Raw genomic sequence first — 13,577 nt, forward strand, 5'->3', positions numbered from 1 at the left:
CTAAGACACATAGGGCCAGAATCTGATCTGAGTTTCACCAGTCTAACTCACAGTTACCTTAGTCAGTGGAATCACGCCAATTTGTCGCTACTATAATCCTGGAGGCTGAACTGTATTATATAAATATGGTATATTTTTATTATTATAGCCATAACTGCAGATTAATATGCACAGACATATAACAAAACCATTTTACAACTATTACAATCTCTGAATATAATGCAGTATTCTCAGATGCAGAGAGCTGTATAGTTTGCTACTTGGCCTACATCAACCCAAAATGATGCCCACAAAATGTGTTTTATCTTATGGTATATTTTGAAAATATTTTTTTTAAATAAATAAGCCTCCTAATACAAGGGAAGCAATTTACATACAAATATCTTTCCCAAAATGTCCCCTGCTTCCTGAAAGGAGGATATACAATCATCTCCCTGAGCTTTGCTCACCTTAGTCATAACACACATTGGAAAAGTGGAGCTGGAAGTTAAAGGTAACTTAGATGCACTTTACTTTCTACAAAAATAATAAAGTCTTGTTTTTATAGTTATCATTGCTCCTAAAGATTAAACACTTGGTGATTCAGACTGTGTATTCTTTATACCAAAAGCCTACAGTGCAGACATGTAAAACTGGTTCCATTTAAATAGCAGTGACATTACCACTTAGCTGCTTAGAAGGCTTTAGTCAACAAAACTCAGTCACAGAATGTGTTGGAATTAGTAATGATATCTCTTGGAGCACTCAGAGGAACAGCCGTGTTAGTCTGTATTCGCAAAAAGAAAAGGAGTACTTAGTCTCTAAGGTGCCACAAGTACTCCTTTTCTTCTTGGAGCACTGTGGCAGCTCTGCCATCTTTTCATTTCCAGCACCAGATGTAAAACTTCCAGCACGCATGTCCTTGAAGAGAACAGAAACGAGTAATGACAGAAGAGTTGATACAGTAGAAACTGTTTCCAGCACTTTAGGTCAATTCACTTGATTTAATGTCACAAGGAGCTGAATGAAAGCTCTCTAGGTCTCTGATTTACAGTCAGAAAGTAACTTTGGGATGGCTCTGATACTCCTCAGTGCACAGCATAGAAGTGCGTCATGTTGCCAAAAGGGATTTTTTTCATTTTTATTGTGAGAGGAAGGATCCTTCTTGCAAAGTGAAAATATAAGGGACAGGAAAAAGTTTTCAAATGGGATGTTCCACAGCACTTTTTATAAAACAATCAGAAAGCACCCTCAGAAAACAATACTAGGGATCTGCGTTTTCAGGGTGCTGTGCATCCCCATCTCTCAGGACCTTGCAGGATTGATGTGCTAGAGAATGCATCTTCCACCCTTTTCTACAACTTAGCAACACAAATTGGAGGATGCTAGTGAAAATCTTCCATTTTTTCCATGTTCTTCATACTATAAAATAAGGCGATTATTATTCATATTGCACCTAGACATGGACCAGGAACCCATTGTGCTACATGCTGTATAAACACAGAACTAAAAGATGGTCCCTGCTCTGAAGAATTTGCAGTCTGAGTGTAAGACAAAAGACAACAGGTGGAATCAGGCAGATGGGAGAGCACAAAGGAACAGTGGCATAATGTTAGCAACCATAATTAGGCACGGGTCTCAGCACAATAGCAGCCTAGCCATTCTCAAGTTTTTATTTAGTGTCATGGCAAAAAAAAGAGTTTTAAAAGGGATTTGAAGGGGGACAATGAGATAAACATTTGCAAAGCTAAGGGGAGCTTCTCCCAAGCATGATGTAATACAAGCCATTCCCATGTACAAGTCCTTTATAACTGGGACACAAATATTTTCATCTTCTCATAATTAATCTTTTAGCACAGCACATCAATCTCAATGCCCTCCATTTTTACGTGTGTTCTGTGATGAAGAATTTGTTGGAGACTTCTTTTTAACTAAATGATGAACGCCCATCAAAACAGCAAGATGGCAGCAAACAAGAGATCTGACAAAAACTTCAACTCACTGGTGCTGATATTCTGATGTTTCTGCTGCTGCAAGCCCTGCTGTTTCTATATATCAGTGGCACAGCTTCTTGATGGCTTGTCGTAGCTGCTAACAACCAATTTAACATCCCTGTGGGGGCGGGGGGACACCAAAGCAGCCCACCACAGTAGCATTTAATTTCAGAAGGGGGAAAGGAAAATGAGGAAGTTAGTTAAACAGAAATTAAAAGGAACAGCGCCAAAAGTGAAACTCCTACAAGCTGCAAGGGAACTTTTTAAAGACAACATAATAGAGGCTCAATTTAAATGTATACCCCAAATTAAAAAACATAGTAAGAGGACCAAAAAAGTGACACTGGGGCTAAACAACAAAGTAAAAGAAGCAGTGAGAGGCAAAAAGGCTTCCTTTAAAAAGTGGAAGTTAAATCCTAGTGAGGAAAATAGGAATGAGCATAAACTCTGGCAAATCACGTGTAAAAATACAATTAGGAAGGCCAAAAAAGAATTTGAAGAACAGCTAGCCAAAGTTTCAAAAAGTAGCAGCGAAAAAAAATTAAGTATATCAGAAGCAGAAAGCCTGCTAAACAACCAGTGGGACCATTGGACGATCGAGATGCTAAAGGAGCACTCAAAGATGATAAGGCCATTGCAGAGAAACTAAATGAATTCTTTGCATCGGTCTTCATGGCTGAGGATGTGAGGGAGATTTCCAAACCTGAGTCATTCTTTTTAGGTGACAAATCTGAAGAACTGTCCCAGATTGAGGTGTCATTAGAGGAGGTTTTGGAATAAACTGATAAATTAAACAGTAATAAGCCACCAAGACCAAATGGTATTTACCCAAGAGTTTAAGGCACTCAAATGTGAAATTGCAGCAATGCTAATTGTGGTATGTAACCTACGATTTAAATCAGGATCTATACCAGATGATGGGAGGATAGCTAATGTGACACCAATTATTTTAAGAGGATCCAGAGGTGTTCCCAACAATTACAGGCTGGTAAGCTTGACTTCAGTAGCGGACAAACAAGTTGAAACTATAGTAAAGAACAGAATTATCAGACACATAGATGAACACGATTTGTTGGGGAAGAGTCAACATGGTTTTGTAAAGGAAAATCATGCCTCACGAATCCACTAGAATTCTTTGACAGGGTCAACAAGCATGTGGACAAGGGTAATCCAGTGGACATAGTGTACTTAGATTTTCAGAAAGCCTTTCACAAGGTCCCTAACCAAAGGCTCTTAAGCAAAGTAAGCTGTCAGGGACAAGAGGGAAGATCCTCTGGTTAAAAGATAGGAATAAATGGTCAGTTTTCAGAATGGAGAGAGGTAAATAGTGGTGTCCCCCCGGGGGTCTGTACTGGGACCAGTCCTATTCAACATATTCATAGATGATCTGGAAAAAGGGGTAAACTGTGAAGTGGCAAAATTTGCAAATGATACAAAACTACTCAAGTTAGCTAAGTCCAAAGCGGACTGCAAAGGGATTTCACAAAACTGGGTGACTGGGCAACAAAATGGCAGATGAAATTCAATGTTGATAAATGCAAAGTAATGCACATTGGAAAAGTTTCAGAGTAACAGCCATGTTAGTCTGTCTTCGCAAAAAGAAAAGGAGTACTTGTGGCACCTTAGAGACTAACCAATTTATTTGAGCATGAGCTTTCGTGAGCTACAGCTCACTTCATCGGATGCAACATCCGATGAAGTGAGCTGTAGCTCACGAAAGCTCATGCTCAAATAAATTGGTTAGTCTCTAAGGTGCCACAAGTACTCCTTTTCTTTTTGCACATTGGAAAACAATCCCAACTATACATATTGGGTCTAAACTAGCTGTTATCACTCAAGAAAGATTTTGGAGTCATTGTGGATAGTTCTCTGAAAACATCCATTCTTGTTGCTGCCCACCAACCTACACCAACCCTATGAAGTGCAGCATGGAGAAGATGATCAAGAAGAAGGAGAAAGCACAAAAGTATGCTGTCTCTGCCACTCCCCCACCCCTTGTGAAGTGCATGGATGCAGATCTCTGCATATTCTGTGATTAGGAGCCCTGCACATCTCAGCAGAGCCAGACAGGGTAAGGACCTTCACAGATTCTATCTCCCAAACAAGGAGCAACAAATTCAGACTCAGACTAGCAGGAACATGGAATCATGGATGGGGTTTCAATCCCCCTCTGGTAACAAATGGAACAAAAGTACAAAAGGGTTTCTCGGTAATATGCCAGGGTGTAGGCAGTCTGGCCTAGTGGTCATGACTGGGCTGAGGTCTGCCCACCAGGGGACTATAGTCACCGGGCAGGAGCTGGAGGAAATCATAAGAGTCAGGTTTCATAAACGAGTCAGGGTCAGGATCAGCCTGGCATCAAAGACCAGAGATCAGAGGCAATACCTGGTTAGAACTAAGAGGCAGGAATCAGGGTCAGAGTCAGGGCTGGAGATCAAGCAGGATCTGGCATTGCAGCAGATCAGAGTCTATGTGGTTGCCCAGACAACTTCCTGGAGCAACCCCTGGGTTATATGCGGGGCTTGGCCAATCAGAGGGCCACAGGGTACCATCGCTCTTGTTCTCTTGGGCAACACTTACTGTGATGCCTACTCTCCATAGAGCTCCATGATTGTGCCTTTGCATGCCCTCCTGCTGGCTCAGTGGGACTATTTGCCGTCCCAGGTTCCACAGACCTGGTTCTAGTCCTGGGTCCTTACAGCCACTAAGGAAGAGGCCAAGCCATGCCTTCAGGAATGTATGTAAGCAGGAACTATGCAGCTCATCCCTTGCTCCCTCCTCCACTTCCTTCTCAGACACACCTGAGACCAGAGGGGACTGAAGAGGGTCATCACTCTTCATTTCAAGAATGGATTTTCTACAGCCAAGCAAGACAGAATAATGCTTACTCTGATGCCAGCTCAAGGACTGAGGAGCTCGAAGAGAGATTAATTAAATACTGGGAACTTGGCCAGTGCAGGAGTGGAAAGATTGTAAATTGGTTAGAGCTCATGATATTGCTGTGGACTCAGTGCCCCCACCCCAACAATTCCCATGTCCTAATCATTACAGATAACACCAGTGGAATGGAACCATCAGGGTGCAAGGAGTTCATCATCCTTGCAAAAGGAAGTCCACCTTCTGATGTCCTGGGCACAGTGAAACCTTCACTCTGAGAGCTATGTATGCAAGAAAATAAAAACATCACTGCTGACTGTCTAAGCAGGAAACAGCTAGATCAAGTGGTGTGGAATTTTCGTCTGGGTGTTTTTCAGTCCCTTGTGAGGAAATTCAAGGTTCTCGCTTACAGACCTATTTGCATGATTGCATGACTCTAAGGTCAGAAGGGCCTATCATGATCATCTAATCTGACCTGCACATTGCAGGCCACAGAACCTCTCTTATCTATGTCAAAAGAGGATTCCGTGGGCAATCAGATACACTCTCGTAGTGGTGGCCAATACACCTCCTGTATGCCTTCCATTCTACAATCTAGAGCTATCCTAGACATCAGGAAGGAGAGAGTGCTGGTTCTCCAGTCTCCTCAACATGGCTGTCCAACCCTATCATCTGCCTTTTAAGAAAGGCTCTGCTCAGAGGCTGCTATCTTTGGCTTCACTTCACAAGGTAAGTTACACACATCCAGGGAGAAACTTAAATCCAAAATGTTACAGCAGGTTTGTGAAATTCTAGGGATCCAGAAAACTCACACATCACAGTACACCCCTAATCTGATGGGACGGTGGAAAGATTCAGCAGAAGTCTGGGGTTTCAGCTGCCTACCTTTGTAGAACAGCACCAAAGGGACTGGAAACAGAGTATCTCATTCCTTTTGATGTCTTATAGAGCAGCCATCAATGAAAGTACAAAGTGTACCCAATTACTCCTCACATTTGACATGAGCTAAGGACCTCAGCAAACCTCCTGTATACAGTTTCTGAAGAGAAAAAACAGCATTTGAATTATTTGGACTATGGAGAAACCTACAACCCAAAACTGAGAAAGTCCACACGTTGCTAGGAAAAAAATTGAGGATGGCCTCTGAAAAAATGAAAAGGCTGTATGATGTAAGGCAGTGGTTCTCAAAGCCGGTCCACCACTTGTTCAGGGAAAGCCCCTGGCGGGCCAGACCGGTTTGTTTGCCTGCCACATCCACAGGGTCAGCTGACTGCGGCTCCCACTGGCCATGGTTCGCCGGTCCAGGACAATGGGGGCTGCGGGAAGTGGCGCGGGCCAAGGGACGTGCTGGCCACCCTTCCCGCAGCCCCCACTGGGGAAACTTTTGAAAGAGGGTACTTGGTTTGGTTGTACAATCCTCAGTGAAAGAAGCATGGGAGCCCTAAACTGGACACATTTTGGTAGGAACCCTAAGTGAAGAGGTGTAAAGGATACAGCTTGGTCCCCAGACTAAACCTGAAGTTATACATAAGGACCATTTTAAGAGCTATCAGGGGCACAGAATTTCAGCTTGGCTGCCACCGGAATCTGAGGATGTGGCTGTGGAAGTTGAGGTGAGAAAAATTGTTACAGAAGTAAATTTCCCATTAGATCAAAATGGGCAGGGTCTGCCTCAACCAGCAAATTCCAGAGAAACAATAGGCATTCCTCAGAGGCTAACTGAAAGGATGAGAATAAAATTGTTTTATCTGGTGATGTGAGACATTGTACATATGCAAATAGCTTAGCTTGTATCATTTATAATTTGTTACATTATTTCTTTTCATTCTGTTTGGGATGGGTTATTGTGTGTCACCACTTAGGCCCATCCAGATGATGACCGAAGCTGAGGTGATGGGGGTGGGTTCTTGTTAAAGGTGGAGTTAAAACCTCATTCAAATTAATGTGTGTACATGCCCTCCATTTAAAATAGCTGTAAGTAACACCTAAGGGTCCACACCTAAAACAACCCCTAATAGAGTTTGCCCAGAGACTAGCACCAGGTGGGTGGAGCTTTCACTGGGTATTGTAATCCGGTGTGCATGGGGAAGAGAACACACAGAAACTGAGAACAGGCAAGAGAACAGAGAGAGAGAGGCAGAGCCAAAAAGCAAGAAAGTCAAGCAATTGCCTCAGTGAACACACTGTGGCTGTGACCTTGGAAAAAGCCGGGCAGAGAGCTTTTGGATCTGTTGGCTAAAAAGGGTTAGGGGGTGTACAGGGGCTTCTTTTGTTTCTGGTTCCTTCTGTGCTTGGAGCAGGGCTTTGTGCATTCCTTGTAAATAAACAAGATTGCATTTAAAAAAAAAAAAGCCTGATGCATCAATATCTACTTCCAGGGCCCTGAAATTTGACTAGCTGCTTGGGTCAAGAAGGGGCAACAATGCACCAGTGAAATGAGCTTTTGAAGAGTGCCAAGTTAGAGTTGCATTTGTAATGCTGAACAGATTTTATGTTTCTGAATACATTTGCCAGCCCTGTACTGAGATACCTGTGGACTAAGCACATGGGACAATATCAGGTCATTAATGATGAAGTATCGTGATCCCCTATGTAACCCACAGACATCCTGGGTGTGGTGTTCTGTCCCATCTAGTGGCACCGAGACCACTTAAAGAGAGAGAGAGAGTTAAATGAGTCTGCTCTACAGCCTTAGCTAAGATCCAGTTGGCTCTTAGCTCATGCAGTAGCAGCTCATGCACTAAGCTCCAGAGATCCCAGGTTCAATCCCACCTGCTAACAACCAGGGTCTGTCAGCATTACACCTGCATGTAGTAAGAATTTATATTGGTCTACTGTTGGTTAGCATCTACCTTTTTCCTGGATTTCCTTTGAAGTTGGTACACAGGTTACCAGCCTGAGCTTATAAACTCTCTCTTTTACACACACACCCCATTGTGCATTATAAGTGATATATGTTTCTGGTTTTAGGTTTTGTATATTGTGTCCTGCACAACCATTTGTGTTTGATTAGTTAAGCATGAAAGCAGAGGGAAAATCAATTCTAGAAATATTTCTACATATGAGCTTGTCAAGTGAAATTGCTAGGGCTGTCAAGTGATTAAAAAAATTAATCTCAATTAATCACACAATTAATCACACTGTTAAACAATAATAGAATACCATTTATTTAAATAGTTTTGGATATTTTCTACATTTTCAAATATATTGATTTCAATTACAACACAGAATACAAAGTATACTGTGCTCACTTTATATTTATTTTTAATTACTAGTATTTGCACTGTAAAAAACAAAAGCAATAGTATTTTTCAGTTCACCTAATACAAGTACTGTAATGCAATCTCTTTATCAAGAAAGTTTAATTTACAAATATAGATTATGTACAAAAAATAACTGCATTCAAAAATAAAACAATGTAAAACTTTAGAGCCTACAAGTCCACTCAGTCCTATTTCTTGTTCAGCCAGTCGCTCAGACTAACAAGCTTGTTTACATTTGCAGGAGATAATGCTACCTGCTTCTTGTTTACAATATCACCTGAAAGTGAGAACAGGCATTCGCATGACTTTGTTGTAGCCAGCATCACAAGATATTTATGTGCCAGATGCACTAAAGATTCATATGTCTCTTCATGCTTCAACCACTATTCCAGAGGACATGTGTCCATGCTGATAACAGGTTCTGCTCAATAACGATCCAAAGGAGTGCGGACCGAAGCATGTTCATTTTCATCATCTGAGTCAGATACCACGAGCAGAAGTTTGATTTTCTTTTTTGATGGTTCAGATTCTGTAGTTTCCGCATCCGAGTGTTGCTCTTTTAAGACTTACCATAGAATATCAGTGTTGGAAGGACCTCAAGAGGTCATCTAGTCCAACCCCCTGCTCAAAGCAGGACCAACACCAAAAAAATCATCCCAGCCAGGGCTCTGCCAAGCCTGACCTTAAAAACCTCAAAGGAAGGAGATTCCACCACCTCCCTAGGTAACCCATTCCAGTGCTTCACCACCCTCCTAGTGAAAAAGATTTTCCTAATATCCAACCTAAACCTCCCCCACTGCAACTTGAGACCATTACTCCTTGTTCTGACATCTGCTACCACTGAGAACAGTCTCGATCAATCCTCTTTGGAACCCCCTTTCAGGTAGTTGAAAGCAGCTATCAAATCCCCCCTCATTCTTCTCTTCTGCAGACTAAACAATCACAGTTCCCTCAGCCTCTCCTCATAAGTCATGTGTTTCAGTCCCCTAATCATTTTTGTTGCCCTCCACTGGACACTTTCCAATTTGTCCACATCCTTCTTGTAGCGGGGGGCCCAAAACTGGACACAGTACTCCAAATGAGGCCTCACCAATGTTGAATAGAAGGCAATGATCACATCTCTCTATCTGCTGGCAATGCCCCTACTTATACAGCCCAAAATGTCATTAGCCTTCTTGGCAACAAGGGCAGACTGTTGACTCATATGCATCTTCTCGTCCACTGTAACCCCGAGGTCCTTTTCTGCAGAAGTGCTGCCTAGCCATTCAGTCCCTAGTCTGTAGTGGTGCATGGGATTCTTCCTTCCTAAGTGCAGGACTCTGCACTTGTCCTTGTTGAACCTCATCAGATTTCCTCTGGCCCAATCCTCTAATTTGTCTTTTGAAAGCATGCTCTACACCTCATCCCTTTCAGATTTTGGAAGACACTTCAGATTCTTAAACTTTGGGTTGAGTGATGTAGGTGTCTTTAGAAATCTCACATTGGTACCTTCTTTACATTTTGTCAAATCTGCAGTGAAAGTGTTCTTAAAACAAACAACATGTCATCATCCAAGACTGCTATAATATGAAATATATGGTAGAATGCGGGTAAAACAGTAGGAGACATACAATTCCCCCCCAAGGAGTTCAGCCATGATTTTAATTAATGCATTCGTTTTTTTAATGAGCATCTGTCATAAATATAAAGGGAAGGGTAAACCCCTTTGAAATCCCTCCTGGCCAGGGGAAAGCTCCTCTCACCTGTAAAGGGTTAAGAAGCTAAGGGTAACCTCGCTGGCACCTGACCAAAATGACCAATGAGGAGACAAGATACTTTCAAAAGCTGGGAGGAGGGAGAGAAACAAAGGGTCTGTGTCTGGGTCTTTGCCGGGGATAGACCAGGAATGGAGTCTTAGAACTTTTAGTAAGTAATCTAGCTAGGTATGTGTTAGATTATGATTTCTTTAAATGGCTGAGAAAAGAATTGTGCTGAATAGAATAACTATTTCTGTCTGTGTATCTTTTTTGTAACTTAAGGTTTTGCCTAGAGGGGTTCTCTATGTTTTTTAATCTAATTACCCTGTAAGATATCTACCATCCTGATTTTACAGGGGGGATTTCTTTATTTCTATTTACTTCTATTTTTTATTAAAAGTCTTCTTGTAAAAAACTGAATGCTTTTTCATTGTTCTCAGATCCAAGGGTTTGGGTCTGTGGTCACCTATGCAAATTGGTGAGGCTTTTTATCCAACATTTCCCAGGAAAGGGGGGGTGCAAGTGTTGGGAGGATTGTTCATTGTTCTTAAGATCCAAGGGTCTGGGTCTGTAGTCACCTAGGCAAATTGGTGAGGCTTTTTACCAAACCTTGTCCAGGAAGTGGGGTGCAAGGTTTTGGGAAGTATTTTCGGGGGAAGGACGCATCCAAACAGCTCTTCCCCAGTAACCAGTATTAGTTTGGTGGTGGTAGCGGCCAGTCCAAGGACAACGGGTGGAATATTTTGTACCTTGGGGAAGTTTTGACCTAAGCTGGTAAAGATAAGCTTAGGAGGTTTTTCATGCAGGTCCCCACATCTGTACCCTAGAGTTCAGAGTGGGGGAGGAACCTTGACAGCATCATCAGCATGGAAGCATTTCCTCTTGAATGGTGGCCAAAGCATGAAGGGGCATATGAATGTTTAGCATATCTGGCACATAAATACCTTACAATGCCAGCTACAAAAGTTCCATGTGAACGCCTGGTCTCACTTTCAGGTTACATTGTAAATAAGAAGCAGGCAGCATTATCTCCCATAAATGTAAATAAACTTGTTTGTCTTAGCCATTGGCTGTACAAGAAGTAGGACTGCATGGTTCTAAAGTTTTACATTGTTTTGTTTTTGAGTGTAGTTATGTAACAAAAAAATCTACATTTGTAAGTTGCACTTCCACAATAAAGAGATTGCACTACAGTAATTGTATGAGATGAATTGAAAAATACTATTTCTTTTGTTTGCCATTTTACAGTGCAAATATTTGTAATAAAAAAAACTTTAAAGTGAGCACTCTCTACTTTGTATACTGTATTTTAATTGAAATTAAGATAGTTGAACATGTAGAAAAATATCCCAAAATATTTAATAAATTTCAATTGGTATTCTATTGTTTAACAGTGCAATTAAAACGGCAATTAATCACAATTCATTTTTTTAAATTGCAATTGTTGTTTGAGTTAATCGCATGAGTTAACTGCAATTAATCATCAGCTCTAGAAATTGCTACAAATATTTGTTGTTTAAACTATATCTGGGCTTTATATATGTATGTAGTTTTATATATATTCCTTACTGTGACAGGGGCCACTCACCTCTTGTGAGCACATCCTGTCAGTCAGGTGCAAACCTGCACCCTCTCTCTCTCTCTACTCCTGGCACCCCATGTTGATAGTTAACCTCATCAGCTCCTTCTAGGCTAGCTTTAAGTCCATGTTTTCCCTGGTATACAGCAGTGCCCATAGGGCTTTCTCCCTGGAGACTAAGTCTTGCCCTTCTCTTGAGCCTCTAAGTAAGCCTTATCCCTTCTCAGGGCTTAGGCCACCCTGCCAGTGGCCAGTGTGGGGGGACCCAAGCCTGCCCACTACTCCGGGTCCCAACCCATGGACCATATAAAAAGCAGCCAAGTGCTGCTTCCTGTAATAGTTGCTGCTGCTATTCCCTGGGCTGTTTCCCACATAGCCCCTTCCTCTTCACTCTCACCTCAGGGCTCTCTGTCTGTTCCCTGCGTGAGCAGGGTCTCTCCCAGGCTTCCTCACTTGGAAAGCCTTCCAGCTCCTCCTCACCCTTCCAGTCCCAACCAGAAACAGACCTGCTCAGCTCCTGCAGCTCCTTTTAACTGAGCCTGCTTCACTTTGATTGGCCACTTCCTACCTTCACTGCTCCTTTCCTGGGGTGGGGTGTGGTAGGACCAGAAGGCCTTCAGCAGGAGGCCTCAAAGCACCTGGTACACCCATCACACTTACATACAGTGGGCTAAATTATACCTGCTCTGCACACATACTAGTGGGTGTAAGAAGCCCCTTATAGCAAATATAATTTGATTGTTAGTGCTCCAGATCACTTGAGATCATAGGCGCAGGAACTACGGATGAGGGGGGGTTCCAGCACCCCCAGGCTCCCGGCTGCCAGCCCCGCACCCAGTGGTGAGCTGGAGCCAGTTCGCACCGGGTCTTGTGAACCGGTTGTTAAATTTTGAAGCCAGTATAGAACCGGTTGTTAAAGGGGTGGGCAAACTCTGGCCTGTGGGCCACATCCAGCCAGCAGGGCCATCCTGTCCAGCCCACCTGAGCTCCCGGCTGGGGTGTCTCCCCTGGCTGAGAATCCCTTTTCACTCACCCGCGGGCACTCTGGGTCTTCGGCGGCACTTCGGTTCTTCAGATTTTGGCAGCTCATCACTGCCTGCCCCCACAGCTCTGCTACCACCCCCGTCCAGGGCTTTGCTCCCAGTCTCAGCTCTGGGGGTCAGGGGGGAGTGGACCAGGGTAAGCGGGCTGGCTTTCAGCATCCCCCCCTATTAAAAATGTTCCAGCACTACTGCTTGAGATGGTGACACCCAGATTTGATTTCAGCAATTCCAGCTCCAGTAGGGCCTTAAAAGGGTGCACAGCAATGCTCCTAACTCCCTTGCACTGGTCCACAGATACAGAGCAGTGCATAAACTAGATCTTTAAGACAGGTATACCAGCTGCTGCTTCTCAGCCTGCTTCCCTCAGCATTCCTGAGCCACTCTGGGGATGTCCACACAGCATTTTGGAGCGAGTGGGAGCGAGCCTCCCAGGTCAGGTTGAAACACTTGGGCTAGTGGGACTCAGGCTAGCACCCTAAAAATTGCTGTGTAGACAGTGTTTTTAAGTTATAACTTGGGCTGGAGCTCAGGCTTGGAAGCCCCTCTTCCCTAGGCTTCAAAGGCCAAGCTCCAGCCACAACTTCAAAGCAGAATCAGTTTAGCTATCCTTAGAGCATTAGAGCGAGCCTGCTAGCCTGAGTTAATCAACCCAGGATGGGAGGTTCGCTCCCACTTTCTCCAAAGTTCTGCATTGACTATGACTGCTCCTCTACTAGGCAGGCATGTCACTCCCACGGGTCACTGCTGAGCGTTGCTGTTCTTCCCCGCTCACAGCATGACACTGCCTCACACAGCACTTCACGATCTGAGCCCTAGAAAGAGAGCCCTGCGAGGCCCTGGAAAGAAGGCAGTGTGCAGGCACAGACAGGGAGCTCGCTGAAGCATGGAGTCTGAGAAAGCTTTGCTCCCAGGTGGGCTCAGGGGCGGAAGGGAGCTGTCCCACTGGCTTCACCACACTCACTCTGTAAGAAGGCCAGGCCTCTTGCCTTCTCCACTGGCCTTCAAAGCTCTCCTCTGAGAAGAAAGGTGAGTCAGGAATGCCATGGGATGAAATGTGCCGAATTCCCCAAGCAGCGTTCCCCCACCTGTGGATGGGGATGATTTAG

The sequence above is a fragment of the Lepidochelys kempii genome, chromosome 3 (assembly GCF_965140285.1).
Source record: "Lepidochelys kempii isolate rLepKem1 chromosome 3, rLepKem1.hap1, whole genome shotgun sequence".
In the NCBI taxonomy this organism is placed as follows: Eukaryota; Metazoa; Chordata; order Testudines; family Cheloniidae; genus Lepidochelys; species Lepidochelys kempii.